General features: G+C 42.1%; 1 protein-coding gene and 1 long non-coding RNA gene across 4 annotated transcripts in view; both read left to right on the forward strand.

Moving 5' to 3' along the window:
• LOC102550301 (uncharacterized) overlaps positions 1–14,244 on the forward strand; it is a 191,783-nt gene that overhangs the window by 79,069 nt on the left and 98,470 nt on the right. The window lies entirely within an intron of this gene.
• LOC147998714 (uncharacterized) overlaps positions 488–14,244 on the forward strand; it is a 36,704-nt gene continuing 22,947 nt past the window's right edge. The window contains exon 1 of the mRNA XM_087598469.1: positions 488–563. The gene's annotated coding sequence lies outside the window, so the exon portion shown is untranslated. The remainder of the gene's footprint in view (positions 564–14,244) is intronic.

Below are 14,244 nucleotides of genomic sequence, written 5' to 3' on the forward strand. Positions count from 1 at the left end.
AAATGCAAATCAAAACAACCCTGAGATTACACCTCACACCAGTCAGAATGGCTAAGATAGGAGGAGGAGGAGGAGGAGAAGGAAGAGGAGGAGGAGGAGGAGGGGGAGGGAGAGAGAGGAAGAGAGAGAGGGAGAGGGAGGAGGAGAAGGAGGAGGAGAAGGAGGAGGAGGAAGCGAGGGAGAGGGGGAGAGAGAAGGAGGAGAAGGAGGAGGAGGAGGGAGAGAGGGAGAGGGAGAGAGAGAGGGAGAGGGAGGAGGAGGAGAAGGAGGAGGAGGGAGAGAGGGAGAGGGAGGAGGAGGAGAAGGAGGAGGGAGAGAGGGAGAAAGAGAAGGAGGAGGGAGAGAGGGAGAGGGAGAGAGAGAGGGAAAGGGAGGAGGAGGAGAAGGAGGAGGAGGGAGAGAGGGAGAGAGAGAGGGGGAGAGGGAGGAGGGAGAGAGGGAGAGGGAGAGGGAGAAGGAGGAGGAGAAGGAGGAAGAGGAGGAGGAGGAAGAGAAGAGGAAAACTCAGGTGACAACAGATGCTGGCAAGGATGTGGAGAAAGAAGAACACTCCTACATTGTTGGTGAGATTGCAGGCTGGTACAACCCCTCTGTAAATCAGTCTGGAGGTTTCTAAGAAAATTAGACATAGGGAGGGCCCAGATATACCACTCTTGGGTATATACCCAAAAGATGCTCCAACATATAATAACATGATCCACTATGTTCTTAGAAGCCTTCTTTATAATAGCTGGAAGTTGAAAATAACCCAGATGACCTTCAACAAAGGAATGGATACAGAAAATGTGGTACATCTACACAATGGAGTGCTACTGAGCTATCAAAAACAATGACTTCATGAAATTCATAGGCAAATGGGTTGAACTAGAAAATATCATCCTGAGTGAAGTAACACAATCACACACACACACACACACACACACACACACAAAACCAAACAAACCATATGGTATGCACTCACTGATATGTGGATACTCAAAAGCTCAGATTACCCAAGGTACAACCCACCAACCACATGAAGCTTAAGAAAAGGACAAGCAAAGTGTGGATGTTTCAGACCTTCTCAGATTGGGGGGGGGGTGCAAAATTATACATAGAAGGAGATATGGAGACAAAATTTGGAGCAGAAACTGAAGGAATGGCCATTCAGAGCCTGCCCCACCTGGGGATCCAGCCCATATACATACAGCCACCCAACACAGACAATATTACTGATGCCAAGAAATGTTTGCTGACAGGAGCCTGATTTACCTGTCTCCTGAGAAGTTCAGCCAGAGCATGACAAATAGAGAGGCGAACACTCACAGAAAACCACTGAACTGAGAACGGGGTCCCCATTGGAAAAGTTAGAGAAAGGACTGAAGGAGCTGAAGGGGCTTGCAACCCCATAAGAACAACAATGTCAACCAACCCGAACTCCCAGAGACTAAACCACCATCCAAAGAGTACACATAGAGGGACCCATGGCTCCAGCTGCATATGTGGCAGACGATGGCCTTATTGGGAAACAAAGAGTAAAGAAGCCCTTGTCATGCTAAGGCTGGACCCCTCAGTGTAGGGGATTGTCAGGGCTTGGAGTTGGGAAGGGATGGGTGGTTGGGTGGGAGAAAGGGGATAACATTTGAAATATAAATTAAAAAAACCAATAAAAATAATAAAATGTCAGAAATAACTAATAAACTTTTATAAAAAAACAAAAATCAAAATATATATTATGAAATTCTCAAAAAAATCATAAAGGGGAAAGTATATTAATTTAGTGTTCATTTTCCTATGGTTATTCAACTTTTATCACTACCATTCTTCTTAAAGATAATGATTTTCCACCATTGTATAGTTTTTTACATGTCTTTGTCAAAGGTTAGATGGTTGTAACCATATTTATTTCTAGGTTCACTATGCTAGCTATGGTTAATACATTTGGCATTGTGCCCATACCATGCTGATTTTATTACTATGTTTCTGTAATAGTTTGAGATCCAGTAATATGAAACTTCAAGTATTGTTCCTTGTGTTAAGAATAACTTAAACCATTCAGAACGTCACATGCTTTCATCTGAATTGTAGGGTTTTTTTTCTTTGGGATTTTCCTGGAGATTGTATTAAATATGTAGCCCACTTTGGGTAATATAATATAGTTCCACAAAGAGTGATTGGCTTTTATTTTGAGAAAAAATGAAGCAGTGCGTTTCTTGTTCCTGTAACCCACAGTTACACAGAGTAGCATGCTGATATAGTGGAAAGAAAGCCAAGCAAGCTTTCTGAATTGTAAGTTTGTTTCTTTATTCACTTGTCACTTAGCTTTGAACTAGATAACCACCTTCCCTAATCCCTGATTCTAACCCCTGTGCAATGGTGTCTTACCTGCTAAGCACAACACTCCACAGTGTTAAAAGACATGTCTGTGTGCTTCAGAAATCGAGCACATATAAGTGTTAAGGGTTAGCATAATTTAGGAGTCGTAATCTTTTTAAACTACTATTTTGAAAATAGAGATGAGTTAGTATGTATCTAGTAAAGATGCATAGTAACGTGAGAAATAACACATGTGCTTAAAGACCACTACTATTTTGAAAATAGAGGTTAGTTAGTATGTATCTAGTAAAGATGCATACTAGCATGAGAAGTAACACATGTGCTTAAAGACCAACCAGAGACCCGCGGATCCCGGCCCGCAGCAGCTCTCTGCTCCCAGACCCGGTGAGAGAGAGACCCAACCGCCTGGTCAGGTGGGCACTCCTGAGGCTGCAGAGCGGAAGAGACCACCAACACTGCTCACCCCTGCCCACATCCCTGGCCCAAGAGGAAACTGTATAAGGCCTCTGGGCTCCCGTGGGGGAGGGCCCAGGAGCGGCAGGACCCTGCCGGAGACACCGCCGGACCCTGAAGGAAACAGACCGGATAAACAGTTCTCTGCACCCAAATCCCGTGGGAGGGAGAGCTAAACCTTCAGAGAGGCAGACAGGCCTGGGAAACCAGAAGAGACTGCTCCCTGCACACACATCTCGGACGCCAGAGGAAAAAGCCAAAGACCATCTGGAACCCTGGTGCACTGAAGCTCCCGGAAGGGGCGGCACAGGTCTTCCTGGTTGCTGCCGCTGCAGAGAGCCCCTGGGCAGCACCCCACGAGCGAACCTGAGCCTCGGGACCACAGGTAAGACCAAATTTTCTGCTGCAAGAAAGCTGCCTGGTGAGCCTGGGACACACGGAAGCAGAATTTCTCTAGAACCGGGCACGTTCTGTGTGTACCGGAAGTCCCACACCCGCGGATCCCGGCCCGCAGCAGCTCTCTGCTCCCAGACCCGGTGAGAGAGAGACCCAACCGCCTGGTCAGGTGGGCACTCCTGAGGCTGCAGAGCGGAAGAGACCACCAACACTGCTCACCCCTGCCCACATCCCTGGCCCAAGAGGAAACTGTATAAGGCCTCTGGGCTCCCGTGGGGGAGGGCCCAGGAGCGGCAGGACCCCTGCCAGAGACACCGCCGGACCCTGAAGGAAACAGACCGGATAAACAGTTCTCTGCACCCAAATCCCGTGGGAGGGAGAGCTAAACCTTCAGAGAGGCAGACAAGCCTGGGAAACCAGAAGAGACTGCTCCCTGCACACACATCTCGGACGCCAGAGGAAAAAGCCAAAGACCATCTGGAACCCTGGTGCACTGAAGCTCCCGGAAGGGGCGGCACAGGTCTTCCTGGTTGCTGCCGCTGCAGAGAGCCCCTGGACAGCACCCCACGAGCAAACCTGAGCCTCGGGACCACAGGTAAGACCAAATTTTCTGCTGCAAGAAAGCTGCCTGGTGAACTCAAGACACAGGCCCACAGGAACAGCTGAAGACCTGTAGAGAGGAAAAACTACACGCCCGAAAGCAGAACACTCTGTCCCCATAACTGACTAAAAGAGAGGAAAACAGGTCTACAGCACTCCTGACACACAGGCTTATAGGACAGTCTAGCCACTGTCAGAAATAGCAGAACAAAGTAACACTAGAGATAATCTGATGGCGAGAGGCAAGCGCAGGAACCCAAGCAACAGAAACCAAGACTACATGCCATCATCGGAGCCCAATTCTCCCACCAAAACAAACATGGAATATCCAAACACACCAGAAAAGCAAGATCTAGTTTCAAAATCATATTTGATCATGATGCTGGAGGACTTCAAGAAAGACGTGAAGAACTCCCTTAGAGAACAAGTAGAAGCCTACAGAGAGGAATCGCAAAAATGCCTGAAAGAATTCCAGGAAAACATAAATAAACAAGTAGAAGCCCACAGAGAGGAGACACAAAAATCCCTGAAAGAATTCCAGGAAAACACAATCAAACAGTTGAAGGAATTAAAAATGGAAATAGAAGCAATCAAGAAAGAACACATGGAAACAACCCTGGATATAGAAAACCAAAAGAAGAGACAAGGAGCTGTAGATACAAGCTTCACCAACAGAATACAAGAGATGGAAGAGAGAATCTCAGGAGCAGAAGATTCCATAGAAATCATTGACTCAACTGTCAAAGATAATGTAAAGCGGAAAAAGCTACTGGTCCAAAACATACAGGAAATCCAGGACTCAATGAGAAGATCAAACCTAAGGATAATAGGTATAGAAGAGAGTGAAGACTCCCAGCTCAAAGGACCAGTAAATATCTTCAACAAAATCATAGAAGAAAACTTCCCTAACCTAAAAAAAGAGATACCCATAGACATACAGGAAGCCTACAGAACTCCTAATAGATTGGACCAGAAAAGAAACACCTCCCGTCACATAATTGTCAAAACACCAAACGCACAAAATAAAGAAAGAATATTAAAAGCAGTAAGGGAAAAAGGTCAAGTAACATATAAAGGGAGACCTATCAGAATCACACCAGACTTCTCGCCAGAAACTATGAAGGCCAGAAGATCCTGGACTGATGTTATACAGACCCTAAGAGAACACAAATGCCAGCCCAGATTACTGTATCCAGCAAAACTCTCAATTAACATTGATGGAGAAACCAAGATATTCCATGACAAAACCAAATTTACACAATATCTTTCTACAAATCCAGCACTACAAAGGATAATAAATGGTAAAGCCCAACATAAGGAGGCAAGCTATACCCTAGAAGAAGCAAGAAACTAATCGTCTTGGCAACAAAACAAAGAGAATGAAAGCACACAAACATAACCTCACATCAAATATGAATATAACGGGAAGCAATAATCACTATTCCTTAATATCTCTCAATATCAATGGCCTCAACTCCCCAATAAAAAGACATAGATTAACAAACTGGATACGCAACGAGGACCCTGCATTCTGCTGCCTACAGGAAACACACCTCAGAGACAAAGACAGACACTACCTCAGAGTGAAAGGCTGGAAAACAACTTTCCAAGCAAATGGTCAGAAGAAGCAAGCTGGAGTAGCCATTCTAATATCAAATAAAATCAATTTCCAACTAAAAGTCATCAAAAAAGATAAGGAAGGACACTTCATATTCATCAAAGGAAAAATCAACCAAGATGAACTCTCAATCCTAAATATCTATGCCCCAAATACAAGGGCACCTACATATGTAAAAGAAACCTTACTAAAGCTCAAAACACACATTGCACCTCACACAATAATAGTGGGAGATTTCAACACCCCACTCTCATCAATGGACAGATCATGGAAACAGAAATTAAACAGTGATGTAGACAGACTAAGAGAAGTCATGACCCAAATGGACTTAACGGATATTTATAGAACATTCTATCCTAAAGCAAAAGGATATACCTTCTTCTCAGCTCCTCATGGTACTTTCTCCAAAATTGACCATATAATTGGTCAAAAAACGGGCCTCAACAGGTACAGAAAGATAGAAATAATCCCATGCGTGCTATCGGACCACCACGGCCTAAAACTGGTCTTCAATAACAATAAGGGAAGAATGCCCACATATACGTGGAAATTGAACAATGCTCTACTCAATGATAACCTGGTCAAGGAAGAAATAAAGAAAGAAATTAAAAACTTTTTAGAATTTAATGAAAATGAAGATACAACATACTCAAACCTATGGGACACAATGAAAGCTGTGCTAAGAGGAAAACTCATAGCGCTGAGTGCCTGCAGAAAGAAACAGGAAAGAGCATATGTCAGCAGCTTGACAGCACACCTAAAAGCTCTAGAACAAAAAGAAGCAAATACACCCAGGAGGACTAGAAGGCAGGAAATAATCAAACTCAGAGCTGAAATCAACCAAGTAGAAAGAAAAAGGACCATAGAAAGAATCAACAGAACCAAAAGTTGGTTCTTTGAGAAAATCAACAAGATAGATAAACCCTTAGCCAGACTAACGAGAGGACACAGAGAGTGTGTCCAAATTAACAAAATCAGAAATGAAAAGGGAGACATAACTACAGATTCGGAGGAAATTCAAAAAATCATCAGATCTTACTATAAAAACCTATATTCAACAAAACTTGAAAATCTTCAGGAAATGGACAATTTCCTAGACAGATACCAGGTATCGAAGTTAAATCAGGAACAGATAAACCAGTTAAACAACCCCATAACTCCTAAGGAAATAGAAGCAGTCATTAAAGGTCTCCCAACCAAAAAGAGCCCAGGTCCAGACGGGTTTAGTGCAGAATTCTATCAAACCTTCATAGAAGACCTCATACCAATATTATCCAAACTATTCCACAAAATTGAAACAGATGGAGCCCTACCGAATTCCTTCTATGAAGCCACAATTACTCTTATACCTAAACCACACAAAGACACAACAAAGAAAGAGAACTTCAGACCAATTTCCCTTATGAATATCGACGCAAAAATACTCAATAAAATTCTGGCAAACCGAATTCAAGAGCACATCAAAACAATCATCCACCATGATCAAGTAGGCTTCATCCCAGGCATGCAGGGATGGTTTAATATACGGAAAACCATCAACGTGATCCATTATATAAACAAACTGAAAGAACAGAACCACATGATCATTTCATTAGATGCTGAGAAAGCATTTGACAAAATTCAACACCCCTTCATGATAAAAGTCCTGGAAAGAATAGGAATTCAAGGCCCATACCTAAACATAGTAAAAGCCATATACAGCAAACCAGTTGCTAACATTAAACTAAATGGAGAGAAACTTGAAGCAATCCCACTAAAATCAGGGACTAGACAAGGCTGCCCACTCTCTCCCTACTTATTCAATATAGTTCTTGAAGTTCTAGCCAGAGCAATCAGACAACAAAAGGAGATCAAAGGGATACAGATCGGAAAAGAAGAGGTCAAAATATCACTATTTGCAGATGACATGATAGTATATTTAAGTGATCCCAAAAGTTCCACCAGAGAACTACTAAAGCTGATAAACAACTTCAGCAAAGTGGCTGGGTATAAAATTAACTCAAATAAATCAGTTGCCTTCCTCTATACAAAAGAGAAACAAGCCGAGAAAGAAATTAGGGAAACGACACCCTTCATAATAGACCCAAATAATATAAAGTACCTCGGTGTGACTTTAACCAAGCAAGTAAAAGATCTGTACAATAAGAACTTCAAGACACTGAGGAAAGAAATTGAAGAAGACCTCAGAAGATGGAAAGATCTCCCATGCTCATGGATTGGCAGGATTAATATGGTAAAAATGGCCATTTTACCAAAAGCAATCTACAGATTCAATGCAATCCCCATCAAAATACCAATCCAATTCTTCAAAGAGTTAGACAGAACAATTTGCAAATTCATCTGGAATAACAAAAAACCCAGGATAGCTAAAGCTATCCTCAACAATAAAAGGACTTCAGGGGGAATCACTATCCCTGAACTCAAGCAGTATTACAGAGCAATAGTGATAAAAACTGCATGGTATTGGTACAGAGACAGACAGATAGACCAATGGAATAGAATTGAAGACCCAGAAATGAACCCACACACCTATGGTCACTTGATTTTTGACAAAGGAGCCAAAACCATCCAATGGAAAAAAGATAGTATTTTCAGCAAATGGTGCTGGTTCAACTGGAGGGCAACATGTAGAAGAATGCAGATCGATCCATCCTTATCACCCTGTACAAAGCTTAAGTCCAAGTGGATCAAGGACCTCCATATCAAACCAGACACACTCAAACTAATAGAAGAAAAACTAGGGAAGCATCTGGAACACATGGGCACTGGAAAAAATTTCCTGAACAAAACACCAATGGCTTATGCTCTAAGATCAAGAATCGACAAATGGGATCTCATAAAACTGCAAAGCTTCTGTAAGGCAAAGGACACTGTGGTTAGGACAAAACGGCAACCAACAGATTGGGAAAAGATCTTTACCAATCCTACAACAGATAGAGGCCTTATTTCCAAAATATACAAAGAACTCAAGAAGTTAGACCGCAGGGAAACAAATAACCCTATTAAAAAATGGGGTTCAGAGCTAAACAAAGAATTCACAGCTGAGGAATGCCGAATGGCTGAGAAACACCTAAAGAAATGTTCAACATCTTTAGTCATAAGGGAAATGCAAATCAAAACAACCCTGAGATTTCACCTCACACCAGTGCGATTGGCTAAGATCAAAAACTCAGGTGACAGCAGATGCTGGCGAGGATGTGGAGAAAGAGGAACACTCCTCCATTGTTGGTGGGATTGCAGACTGGTAAAACCATTCTGGAAATCAGTCTGGAGGTTCCTCAGAAAATTGGACATTGAACTGCCTGATGATCCAGCTATACCTCTCTTGGGCATATACCCAAAAGATGCCTCAACATATAAAAGAGACACGTGCTCCACTATGTTCATCGCAGCCTTATTTATAATAGCCAGAAGCTGGAAAGAACCCAGATGCCCTTCAACAGAGGAATGGATACAGAAAATGTGGTACATCTACACAATGGAATATTACTCAGCTATCAAAAACAACGAGTTTATGAAATTCGTAGGCAAATGGTTGGAACTGGAAAATATCATCCTGAGTGAGCTAACCCAATCACAGAAAGACATACATGGTATGCACTCATTGATAAGTGGCTATTAGCCCAAATGCTTGAATTACCCTAGATCCCTAGAACAAACGAAACTCAAGACGGATGATCAAAATGTGAATGCTTCACTCCTTCTTTAAATGAGGAAAAAGAATACCCTTGGCAGGGAAGGGAGAGGCAAAGATTAAAACAGAGACTGAAGGAACACCCATTCAGAGCCTGCCCCACATGTGGCCCATACATATACAGCCACCCAATTAGACAAGATGGATGAAGCAAAGAAGTGCAGACCGACAGGAGCCGGATGTAGATCGCTCCTGAGAGACACAGCCAGAATACAGCAAATATAGAGGCGAATGCCAGCAGCAAACCACTGAACTGAGAATAGGTCCCCTATTGAAGGAATCAGAGAAAGAACTGGAAGAGCTTGAAGGGGCTCAAGACCCCAAAAGTACAACAATGCCAAGCAACCAGAGCTTCCAGGGACTAAGCCACTACCTAAAGACTATACATGGACTGACCCTGGACTCTGACCCCATAGGTAGCAATGAATATCCTAGTAAGAGCACCAGTGGAAGGGGAAGCCCTGGGTCCTGCTAAGACTGAACCCCCAGTGAACTAGTCTATGGGGGGAGGGCGGCAATGGGGGGAGGGTTGGGAGGGGAACACCCATAAGGAAGGGGAGGGGGGAGGGGGTTGTTTGCCCGGAAACCGGGAAAGGGAATAACACTCGAAATGTATATAAGAAATACTCAAGTTAATAAAAAAAAAAATAAAAAAAAAATTAAAAAAAAAAAAAAAAAAAAAAAAAAAAAAGAAAATGATCGTGGTAGATGGCCACAGTGGGGGATGGCACGGGAAAAATATGGTAGGGAAATTGCATGGACTACATGACAAAATTCCTATCTCAGAACTTAAGCCTCTGAGCTTCAAAGGAGTTACTGATATATAATTATAATGTAACACATGATTATAATATATAATATATGATATGATAAACCTGATCATTCCAAGCTTTTATCAGCAATAGACCATGTTTGCTTTTAAAAAAAAAAAAAAAAAAAAAAAAAGACCAACCAGAAACCAAAGCACGATTGGATCATAATGCAGGCAGTACTAGGGGTGATGAGTGAGTTATATTTAAAAATACTCTGTAGAAAATGCTCAATACCACTTACAATGATTTTAGTTGCTCAATTTGCTCAGAGGTAAATTAAAACTAATAAGAAAAAGAGCTCATTGGATATATTATTCATTTTTTGACATTAGAGAAAAATACTTGAAAAAGAAAAAAAAAACAACTCACAGGAGGCAGCATTTATTTTGGCTCACAGTTTTGAGAGTCAGTGTGTGGAACGTACTCAGATTTCTCCATTACTTTTGTCCTGGGATGAGTGAACATTGTGCCAAAGAGGGTGTTGTAAAACGGTATTGCTTATCGCAAGGCATCAAGGAAAGAGAACTAGAGAAAAATGCTGAACAAACCTTTCCCATCAAACACCCATCTCAATAACCCATCCATATGTCAATCACTTTTCTAAAACAGTGGTTCTCAACCTGTGGGTCAGAACCCCTTTTGGCCTTGAACGACTTTCCACAGGAATTTCCTAAGACCATCATAAGACCATTGGAAAACACAGATACTTACATTATAATTCGTAACAGTTGCAGAATTACAGTTATGCAGTAACAACTAAAATAACTGTAGTTGTGGATCACTACAACATGAGGAGCTGTAGTAAAAGGTCACAGCATTACGAAGGTTAAGAACCACTGGGCTAGAAGACATACTGTCTCCTTCAACATGGTGGGTTGTATAAACTTCCCTGTAAAGACTGCCTGATAAAAAGCAAGTGCTGTACTCACAGGACAAATAAAAACCCAGGGTTTCTGGAGACTGCCCTCCAATCTCTGAAAAGGAGCCCAGCCTACTTCTCAGTTCTTTTCCCAGCCCACACCATGGCTGAATCAAGCAGCAGTCGATAGGCATGGAAGACGGCTTTCAGGTTATGCTAGGTCCCAGATCTTAATTTAAAAAGCAGAAAAAACAGCTCGCCCTAAGCATTCTCAAATTACAGATTTAAGAGCAAGTAAAACCTAAAATGCTATGCTTCAGGACAGTGTTCTATGTAATTAAAATAAGGAGACTGGCCTGTCACCTCCATGAAGTTCTGTAAAGGGAAATCTTCACTAGCTTTAACTCAGCAGTAAGAATATAATTCCTACTGAGGGTTTTAGATGTTTTCTTATACTTACAAAACAGAAGGACAAGAAGAGAAATGAGAAGGAGAAAGGGGGCAAAAGGAAGGAAAAGAAAAATCAGAGGTGAAATTCTAACCTGAACAGGGAGAATATGTTAACATGAAGATTAACATGAGGACTCAAAGAAACTGTGTTCAGGCCTTCCCTATGTAAGGGAGAATAGAATTCTTATTCTCCTTAGAACCCTCTAAGGAGAATAAAGGATGTATTTGTTGGAGAACATCCTCTAGACATAGTCTAACATGCATCTAGCCAAAATTCAGAGTTCTTTATACTGTAGGGCTTGTTATGGAGCTATTTCCAAGATACAAGAGTCAACAAAACCCAATTCAGAAAAATTTGATATCCAAGAGAGGCCAGCCCTTTGCTGAAGTGAAATGTAGGAGGAATAAGGGGGAAAGAGGGTGGGACAAATTGGAGGTGGAGGAGGAACTGGTAGGAAAGGAGGAAGAGGAAACTTCAGTGGAGATGTGAAATGATAATAATCATAATAATAATGAATTTAAAATAAATAAATAATAAATTGAATATATTCCAATATATAATAATAAATAAATCACACACATATTTTATTTATAACCAGCTCTGCTCAGTATCTGTCATGGGCAAAGCTCTAAGTTCTGATGACTCTGCTTTGGAGTAGAAAGTATCTACAACCCCTGTGTCTTGAAATCTGTCAGTGTGTCTAGTTGAGGGTGTGCACCTATATGTCCCTCCTTTTAGTTCTCTAGGACTTTGGGTGTGCTCACTTTCTAGTTCCTCGAAGAACTCTTTAAGAGTTCCTATTGAATAGTTTCACTGATTTAACAGGTATATTTTTATTTCATCTCCCCAGCTCTGAATTGCTCAGGCCATTTCTGATTCAACAGGCCATTTCTTAGATTCACCAGAGCAGTCATTTGCTACAAAATTCTTCCAACTTAGACCATGTACAGAGGTACAGAGAGCAGAGCTCTCTCCGCTGCCCTGTGGTTCACACAGGATAATGCTGCTGCTGGTCTCCTTGTCTCACGGTATTTTTTCTGAAAGGACTGTTGCATACTGTGCCTTCAAGGCAGATGTCTTGGAAGCTTTAAAAGTCTAAGTGCTATCCCTTGAACCCATGTAATTAATCTCTGACACGGCTCAGTCTCCAGGCTCTGCTCTCTCAGTAATATTCCAAGGACTTTAGTTAGCCATGAAGGCAAGACTGCTAACCCAACAGTATCCTCACTGCTTGGTAGAAAGCATTCTATATCTACTTTTAAAATCTACTATGAAATTTTAGCTCATTGAACACAGGAACACACTCAGTTGGGAAATAGAACCTCACAGAGGTTTATTGGGACACAATTATTTCCATTCATCTGTGTGCAGGCTACACTCAGGCTACACTGCTGTTGTGCTATGGCTAAAACACTGAGTCAATATGGAAGGTCGGTAGCCACAGAACTGTAAAAATGATATCTTCCAAGCCCTGGTTGAACAACACAAACACTTAATGTGGTTTTTACCTGCCTGTGCCTCTGTGACCTTGGATCAAATCTCCCAGTTCTTCATTTTCTCTTGCTTGAGTCATGGCCCTCTCTCCTTGAATGCCCGAATCCATAGCTGGAAGATGCGCAGAGATATTCTACCCCTCTGACTGGAATTGTCTTCAATGACATAAATTTCATCCTAATTGACAGTTAGGGAAGAAAAGTACCTTAATTCAGCGTGGTCTTAATTGGTTGGAAACCGGTTTGCAGTTTCTTCCTAAGGTTGCTCTTTTCTCAGACTTTCAGTTTAGTTTTCCCAGTATCCTGCTTGGGTACTAGGGCATTTGCCAACACAGTTTTGGGTTCTAGTTGGCCAATTTTGTCTTCCCAAGCTGTGAAGTTTCCAGCAGCGCCTCTAGGCTTCTCTGCCTTCAGCTGTTCCTTTTACATTGATTGCTGCTTTAAAATTGCCACGGCAAAAGGCGTTGGGTGTCTCCTGTGAGCATTTCATACCAAAGCCCTTTTCTCCATCAGGTCCTAGCCTACCTTTGCTTTCTAATAACCTCCAACAGCTTTATATGTTAACATGCAAAATTTTTCTATTCATTTATGGAGTTAAGGTGTCATCATCAACAAGGCAGCCATGAGTCTCAATAGGTAAATTCTGATTAACTTTTAATAAGTTGTTTTCTTCCATTACCTATTATGTCTGGCCACAAGAGATGAGAAAATAATCAGTTAGTTTCTCTCTCTCTCTCTCTCTCTCTCTCTCTCTCTCTCTCTCTCTCTCTCTCTCTCTCTCTCTCTCTCTCTCTCTCTCTCTCTCTCTCTGTGTGTGTCTGTCTCTCCTCTCTCTCTCCCTCCCTCTCTCCCTCTCTGTCTTTCTGTCTTTCTCTTCCTCTCTCTTTCTCTCTTTCCCTCCCTCCCTCTCTCTCTCCCTCTCTCCCTCCCTCTCTCTCTTCCTCTCTCTCTGTCTCTCTCTGTCTCTCCCTCTGTCTCTCTCTCTCTCTCTCTCCCCCTTTCTCTCCCCCTCCCTCCCTTTCCCTTTCCCATGCTGTGTTTGTTGCCTGTGGGCAACATCTGCTCTGGAAGGAATCCACCTCACACAGTTTTCTGATTTGTTTCAGTTGGTAAGCAGTCCCTGTTGTACTGAATCTGTTTGGTTTGGCTGCTGCCCCACTGCCTGCTTTTACCTTGCCAAATGAGTGGTGTTATATAGGGTTCTTCTGAGACTTCTCCGAGATACCCTCCATCACTCTTTTTCACATTCTACAGAATGTGTATCCATTAGTTGTAAATGCATCTGTACCAGACCATACATCCAATACTATTAAGAAATCCCTTAGAGCATATTATGTGCCTATACCATCTTCTCTTATTTTCATTGTTGGTTTGGCTTTCCCTCAGGGACTCATGTAGCTTTCTCCTTAACGACATAAAGATCTGTGCTCAAATGTCAGCATCTACCCAAGTTCTCTCTGTTAATATCATTTAAAATAGACGCAGAAACCCAGTGCCCTATCCTCTTTATTACAACATTTATCATTTCTGACAGACGATACATTTTATTTAT

Source organism: Rattus norvegicus, chromosome 20 (genome assembly GCF_021556685.1).
Source record: "Rattus norvegicus strain SHRSP/BbbUtx chromosome 20, alternate assembly SHRSP_T2T, whole genome shotgun sequence".
NCBI lineage: Eukaryota > Metazoa > Chordata > Mammalia > Rodentia > Muridae > Rattus > Rattus norvegicus.